The sequence below is a fragment of the Oncorhynchus gorbuscha genome, linkage group LG12, assembly GCF_021184085.1.
Source record: "Oncorhynchus gorbuscha isolate QuinsamMale2020 ecotype Even-year linkage group LG12, OgorEven_v1.0, whole genome shotgun sequence".
NCBI lineage: Eukaryota > Metazoa > Chordata > Actinopteri > Salmoniformes > Salmonidae > Oncorhynchus > Oncorhynchus gorbuscha.
In genome coordinates, this window is record NC_060184.1 from 5,820,745 (window position 1) to 5,829,136 (window position 8,392).

Genomic DNA, 8,392 nt, shown 5'->3' on the forward strand with positions numbered 1-8,392 from the left:
TACCCTCATACTACTCCTTCTCTGTTCCGCGGGTGATGTGGAGGTAAACCCAGGCCCCGCATGTCCCGAGGTACCCTCATTTGTTGACTTCTGTGATCGAAAAAGCCTTGGTTTCATGCATGTCAACATCAGAAGCCTCCTCCCTAAGTTTGTTTTACTCACTGCTTTAGCACACTCTGCTAACCCTGATGTCCTTGCCGTGTCTGAATCCTGGCTCAGGAAGGCCACCAAAAATTCAGAGATTTCCATACCCAACTATAACATCTTCCGTCAAGATAGAACTGCCAAAGGGGGCGGAGTCGCAGTCTACTGCAGAGATAGCCTGCAAAGTAATGTCATACTTTCCAGGTCCATACCCAAACAGTTTGAACTACTAATTTTGAAAATTACTCTCTCCAGAAACAAGTCTCTCACTGTTGCCGCCTGCTACCGACCCCCCCTCAGCTCCCAGCTGTGCCCTGGACACCATTTGTGAATTGATCGCCCCCCATCTAGCTTCAGAGTTCGTTCTGTTAGGTGACCTAAACTGGGATATGCTTAACACCCCGGCAGTCCTACAATCTAAGCTAGATGCCCTCAATCTCACTCAAATCATCAAGGAACCCACCAGGTACAACCCTAACTCTGTAAACAAGGGCACCCTCATAGACGTCATCCTGACCAACTGGCCCTCCAAATATACCTCTGCTGTCTTCAACCAGGATCTCAGCGATCACTGCCTCATCGCCTGTATCCGCCACGGAGCCGCAGTCAAACGACCACCCCTCATCACTGTCAAACGCTCCCTAAAACACTTCTGTGAGCAGGCCTTTCTAATCGACCTGGCCCGGGTATCCTGGAAGGACATTGACCTCATCCCGTCAGTTGAGGATGCATGGTCATTCTTTAAAAGTAACTTCCTCACCATTCTAGATAAGCATGCTCCGTTCAAAAAATGCAGAACCAAGAACAGATACAGCCCTTGGTTCACTCCAGACCTGACTGCCCTCGACCAGCACAAAAACATCCTGTGGCGGACTGCAATAGCATCGAATAGCCCCGTGATATGCAACTGTTCAGGGAAGTCAGGAACCAATACACCCAGTCAGTCAGGAAAGCTAAGGCCAGCTTCTTCAGGCAGAAGTTTGCATCCTGTAGCTCCAACTCCAAAAAGTTCTGGGACACTGTGAAGTCCATGGAGAACAAGAGCACCTCCTCCCAGCTGCCCACTGCACTGAGGCTAGGAAACACGGTCTCCACCGATAAATCCATGATTATCGAAAACTTCAATAAGCACTTCTCAACGGCTGGCCATGCCTTCCGCCTGGCTACTCCAACCTCGGCCAACAGCTCCGCCCCCCCGTAGCTCCTCACCCAAGCCTCTCCAGGTTCTCCTTTACCCAAATCCAGATAGCAGATGTTCTGAAAGAGCTGCAAAACCTGGACCCGTACAAATCAGCTGGGCTTGACAATCTGGACCCGCTATTTCTGAAACTATCTGCCGCCATTGTCGCAACCCCTATTACCAGCCTGTTCAACCTCTCTTTCATATCGTCTGAGATCCCCAAGGATTGGAAAGCTGCCGCAGTCATCCCCCTCTTCAAAGGGGAGACACCCTGGACCCAAACTGTTACAGACCTATATCCATCCTGCCCTGCCTATCTAAGGTCTTCGAAAGCCAAGTCAACAAACAGGTCACTGACCATCTCGAATCCCACCGTACCTTCTCCGCTGTGCAATCTGGTTTCCGAGCCGGTCACGGGTGCACCTCAGCCACACTCAAGGTACTAAACGATATCATAACCGCCATCGATAAAAGACAGTACTGTGCAGCCGTCTTCATCGACCTCGCCAAGGCTTTCGACTCTGTCAATCACCATATTCTTATCGGCAGACTCAACAGCCTCGGTTTTTCGGATGACTTCCTTGCCTGGTTCACCAATTACTTTGCAGACAGAGTTCAGTGTGTCAAATCGGAGGGCATGCTGTCCGGTCCTCTGGCAGTCTCTATGGGGGTGCCACAGGGTTCAATTCTCGGGCCGACTCTTTTCTCTGTGTATATCAATGATGTTGCTTTTGCTGCGGGCAATTCCCTGATCCACCTCTACGCAGACAACACCATTCTATATACTTTCGGCCCGTCATTGGACACTGTGCTATCTAACCTCCAAACGAGCTTCAATGCCATACAGCACTCCTTCCGTGGCCTCCAACTGCTCTTAAACGCGAGTAAAACCAAATGCATGCTTTTCAACCGATCGCTGCCTACACCCGCATGCCCGACTAGCATCACCACCCTGGATGGTTCCGACCTTGAATATGTGGACATCTATAAGTACCTAGGTGTCTGGCTAGACTGCAAACTCTCCTTCCAGACCCACATCAAACATCTACAATCGAAAATCAAATCAAGAGTCGGCTTTCTATTCCGCAACAAAGCCTCCTTCACTCACGCTGCCAAGCTTACCCTAGTAAAACTGACTATCCTACCGATCCTCGACTTCGGCGATGTCATCTACAAAATGGCTTCCAACACTCTACTCAGCAAACTGGATGCAGTCTATCACAGTGCCATCCGTTTTGTCACTAAAGCACCTTATACCACCCACCACTGCGACTTGTATGCTCTAGTCGGCTGGCCCTCACTACATATTCGTCGCCAGACCCACTGGCTCCAGGTCATCTACAAGTCCATGCTAGGTAAAGCTCCGCCTTATCTCAGTTCACTGGTCACGATGGCAACACCCATCCGTAGCACGCGCTCCAGCAGGTGTATCTCACTGATCATCCCTAAAGCCAACACATCATTTGGCCGCCTTTCATTCCAGTACTCTGCTGCCTGTGACTGGAATGAATTGCAAAAATCGCTGAAGTTGGAGACTTTTATCTCCCTCACCAACTTCAAACATCAGCTATCCGAGCAGCTAACCGATCGCTGCAGCTGTACATAGTCTATAGGAAAATAGCCCACCCATTTTCACCTACCTCATTCCCATGCTGTTTTTTATACTGTTTTTATTTATTTATTTTTCTGCTCTTTTGCACACCAATATCTCTACCTGTACATGACCATCTGATCATTTATCACTCCAGTGTTAATCTGCAAAACTGTATTATTCGCCTACCTCCTCATGCCTTTTGCACACATTGTATATAGACTGCCCATTTTTTTTCTACTGTGTTATTGACTTGTTAATTGTTTATTCCATGTGTAACTCTGTGTTGTCTGTTCACACTGCTATGCTTTATCTTGGCCAGGTCGCAGTTGCAAATGAGAACTTGTTCTCAACTAGCCTACCTGGTTAAATAAAGGTGAAATAAAAATAAAAATAAAAATCCTTCTAGATCTATCGGCTGCCTTCGATACTGTGAACCATCAGATCATCCTCTCCACCCTCTCCGAGTTGGGCATCTCCGGCGCGGCCCACGCTTGGATTGCGTCCTACCTGACAGGTCGCTCCTACCAGGTGGCGTGGCGAGAATCTGTCTCCTCACCACGCGCTCTCACCACTGGTGTCCCCCAGGGCTCTGTTCTAGGCCCTCTCCTATTCTCGCTATACACCAAATCACTTGGCTCTGTCATAACCTCACATGGTCTCTCCTATCATTGCTATGCAGACGACACACAACTAATCTTCTCCTTTCCCCCTTCTGATGACCAGGTGGCGAATCGCATCTCTGCATGTCTGGCAGACATATCAGTGTGGATGACGGATCACCACCTCAAGCTGAACCTCGGCAAGACGGAGCTGCTCTTCCTCCCGGGGAAGGACTGCCCGTTCCATGATCTCACCATCACGGTTGACAACTCCATTGTGTCCTCCTCCCAGAGCGCTAAGAACCTTGGTGTGATCCTGGACAACACCCTGTCGTTCTCAACCAACATCAAGGCGGTGGCCCGTTCCTGTAGGTTCATGCTCTACAACATCCGCAGAGTACGACCCTGCCTCACACAGGAAGCGGCGCAGGTCCTAATCCAGGCACTTGTCATCTCCCATCTGGATTACTGCAACTCGCTGTTGGCTGGGCTCCCTGCCTGTGCCATTAAACCCTTCAACTCATCCAGAACGCCGCAGCCCGTCTGGTGTTCAACCTTCCCAAGTTCTCTCACGTCACCCCGCTCCTCCGTTCTCTCCACTGGCTTCCAGTTGAAGCTCGCATCCGCTACAAGACCATGGTGCTTGCCTACGGAGCTGTGAGGGGAACGGCACCTCAGTACCTCCAGGCTCTGATCAGGCCCTACACCCAAACAAGGGCACTGCGTTCATCCACCTCTGGCCTGCTCGCCTCCCTACCACTGAGGAAGTACAGCTCCCGCTCAGCCCAGTCAAAACTGTTCGCTGCTCTGGCCCCCCAATGGTGGAACAAACTTCCTCACGACGCCAGGACAGCGGAGTCAATCACCACCTTCCGGAGACACCTGAAACCCCACCTCTTTAAGGAATACCTAGAATAGGATAAGTATTCCCTCCCCCCTTTAAGATTTAGATGCACTATTGTAAAGTGACTGTTCCACTGGATGTCATAAGGTGAATGCACCAATTTGTAAGTCGCTCTGGATAAGAGCGTCTGCTAAATGACTTAAATGTAAATGTAATGTACATTGATACTATTGTTTCTATACTGTACTTTACAGTGATACTATGGTTGCTATAGGTTACAGTGATACTGTGGTTGCTATAGGTTGCATTGATACGATGGTTGCTATAGGTTACATTGATGCTATGGTTGCTATAGGTTCCATTGATACTATGGTTGCTATACTGTAGGTTACAGTGATACTATGGTTGCTATAGGTTACAGTGATACTATGGTTGCTATAGGTTACAGTGAAACTGTGGTTGCTATAGGTTACAGTGAAACTATGGTTGCTATAGGTTACAGTGAAACTATGGTTGCGATAGAGTAGGTCAGAGTTATAGTAGGACATTGAGATGACAGAATAAGAGGTGTTTAATGTCCAGTGTCCAGTGTCAGCTGAGAGAGGGGAGTTAGGTATGGAGGGGTGGACACCGTTAAATCTGAGGGGCACGTAAACACACACTTACACACACAATACACACACAATACACACAGTACATTCACACTCCTATGGCCCGGGGGCACCAGCTTGGTCTCTGTGGGGAATCCTGGTCCATACACAGAGCTGACAGCGTAACTCACAGCCCGGGTAACACGAGACATGACCGAGGAAGGACTGAGGAGGGAGGGAGGGAGGGAGGGAGGGAGGGAGGGAGGGAGGGAGGGAGGGAGGGAGGGAGGGAGGGAGGGAGGGGGAGGGAGGGGGGGGAGTTGAGACTGTATGCAGAAACAGCCTTCGTGTGCAATTGAAACCACAAACAATTGCATGCAGAGCCCCAGGACAGCAACACCATCTCTATGTCAAGGCCATCAGACTGTTAAACAGCCATTACTAACACAGAGAGGCCCGCTGGCTACATAAAGACTTGAAATCATTGGCCACTTTAATAAATGGATCACTAGTCACTTTAATAATGTTTATATACCCTACATTACTCATCTCATATGTATATACTGTATTTTATACCATCTACTGCATCTTGCTGTCACGTTCTGACCTTTATTTCCTTTGTTTTGTCTTTATTTAGTATGGTCAGGGCGTGAGTTGGGTTGGGCAGTCTATGTTTTGTCATTATTTAGTATGGTCAGGGCGTGAGTTGGGGTGGGCAGTCTATGTTTTGTCATTATTTAGTATGGTCAGGGCGTGAGTTGGGGTGGGCAGTCTGTGTTTTGTCGTTATTTAGTATGGTCAGGGCGTGAGTTGGGGTGGGCAGTCTATGTTTTGTCATTATTTAGTATGGTCAGGGTGTGAGTTGGGGTGGGCAGTCTTTGTTTTGTCATTATTTAGTATGGTCAGGGTGTGAGTTGGGGTGGGCAGTCTTTGTTTTGTCATTATTTAGTATGGTCAGGGTGTGAGTTGGGGTGGGCAGTCTATGTTTTGTCATTATTTAGTATGGTCAGGGTGTGAGTTGGGGTGGGCAGTCTTTGTTTTGTCATTATTTAGTATGGTCAGGGTGTGAGTTGGGGTGGGCAGTCTATGTTTTGTCATTATTTAGTATGGTCAGGGCGTGAGTTGGGGTGGGCAGTCTATGTTTTGTCATTATTTAGTATGGTCAGGGCGTGAGTTGGGGTGGGCAGTCTATGTTTTGTCATTATTTAGTATGGTCAGGGCGTGAGTTGGGGTGGGCAGTCTATGTTTTGTCATTATTTAGTATGGTCAGGGCGTGAGTTGGGTTGGGCAGTCTATGTTTTGTCATTATTTAGTATGGTCAGGGCGTGAGTTGGGGTGGGCAGTCTATGTTTTAGCATTATTTAGTATGGTCAGGGCGTGAGTTGGGGTGGGCAGTCTATGTTTTAGCATTATTTAGTATGGTCAGGGCGTGAGTTGGGGTGGGCAGTCTGTGTTTTGTCATTATTTAGTATGGTCAGGGCGTGAGTTGGGGTGGGCAGTCTATGTTTTGTCATTATTTAGTATGGTCAGGGCGTGAGTTGGGTTGGGCAGTCTACGTGTGTTTGTCTATGTTTTTCTATTTCTGTGTTTGGCCTGGTATGGCTCTCAATCAGAGGCAGCTGTTTATCGTTGTCCCTGATTGAGAATCATGCTTAGGTAGCCTGGGTTTCACTGTTGGTTTGTGGGTGTTTGTTTCCCTGTGTGTGTTTGTCGCCACACGGTACAGTTTGGTTATTTCACGTATTGGTTCATTGTTTTTGTATTTCATAGTGTTCAGTGCTTTTGTTATTAAAATCGTCACGTTGCCTCATCGTTGCCTATGTCGCTCGGCCGTCGCTCATCCATATATTTACATATTCTTATTCCACTCCTTTACTTAGATTTGTATGTATTAGGTACTGTAGTTGTTGTGGAATTTGTTAGATTAATATGTTAGATATTGCTGAACTAGAAGCACAAGCATTTCACTACACTCGCATTAACATCTGCTAACCACATTTATGTGACCAATAACATTTGATTTGATTTAATTAGATCCAACTAAATGATGAGAAAAAAAACAAAAAAAAGACAACTATGTGACACAGGGGAACTACTTTACCCCCCAAAAAAACACTGAGCAAACTGAAACGCTCTCTGTCCATAAACGTGGTTCCCTGTGGCTCTGTTGGTAGAGAATGATGCTCGTCACGACAGTTTTGTGGGTTCGATAACCACAGGGGGACCGGTGTGAACAGTTGTATACTCGCTACTGTAAGTTGCTCTGGTGAGAGATTCTGCTGAGTGACTAAAATCTACAGTAAACTACTGTAAGTTGCTCTGGTGAGATATTCTACTAAATTACTCAAATCTACAGTAAACTACTGTAAGTTGCTCTGGTGAGATATTCTACTAAATTACTCAAATCTACAGTAAACTACTGTAAGTTGCTCTGGTGAGATATTCTACTAAATTACTCAAATCTACAGTAAACTACTGTAAGTTGCTCTGGTGAGAGATTCTGCTAAATGACTAAAATCTACAGTAAACTACTGTAAGTTGCTCTGGTGAGAGATTCTGCTAAATGACTAAAATCTACAGTAAACTACTGTAAGTTGCTCTGGTGAGAGATTCTGCTAAATGACTAAAATCTACAGTAAACTACTGTAAGTTGCTCTGGTGAGAGATTCTGCTAAATGACTAAAATCTACAGTAAACTACTGTAAGTTGCTCTGGTGAGAGATTCTTATAAAGGACTCAAATGTACAGTGAACAGAAAATGCACAATACCTGACCACTGTGACTTAACAATCCTCGACTATGTACAGACTCAGTGAGCAGAGCCTTGCTATTGAGAGAGGTTACCCGAGGAAGAACCTGGCTCTCGAGAGAAGAAAGGCTTTGTGCCCATAAAATGAGGTGGAGGCTGAGCTGCATTTCCTAACCTCCTCCCAAATGTATGACCATAGAGACAGCCCCACAAAGATTTTGAAATCAAATATTGATAAACTCCCATATCTGCTAGGCGAAATACCGCGAAGTTCAGTCACAGCAGCAAGATGTGTGACCCGTTACCATTAAAACAGGACGACCAGTGAAGCACAAACAACATAAAACCAATATACTGTATATCTGTGTCTTCCCCTACTATTCAATACTACAACTATTTACACATTGTTAAAAACACTGTACACTTTATCCTTTTGAAACAGTTATTATTGCAATGTTTACTGTAATTATGTGTGCAATGTTTACTGTAATTATGAGTGAAATGTTTACTGTAATTTTGAGCGCAATATTTACTGTAATTATGAGTGCAATGTTTACTGTAATTATGAGTGAAATGTTTACTGTAATTATGAGTGCAATGTTTACTGTAATTATGAGTTAAATGTTTACTGTAATTTTGAGTGCAATGTTTACTGTAATTATGAGTGATATGTTTACTGTAATTATGAGTGA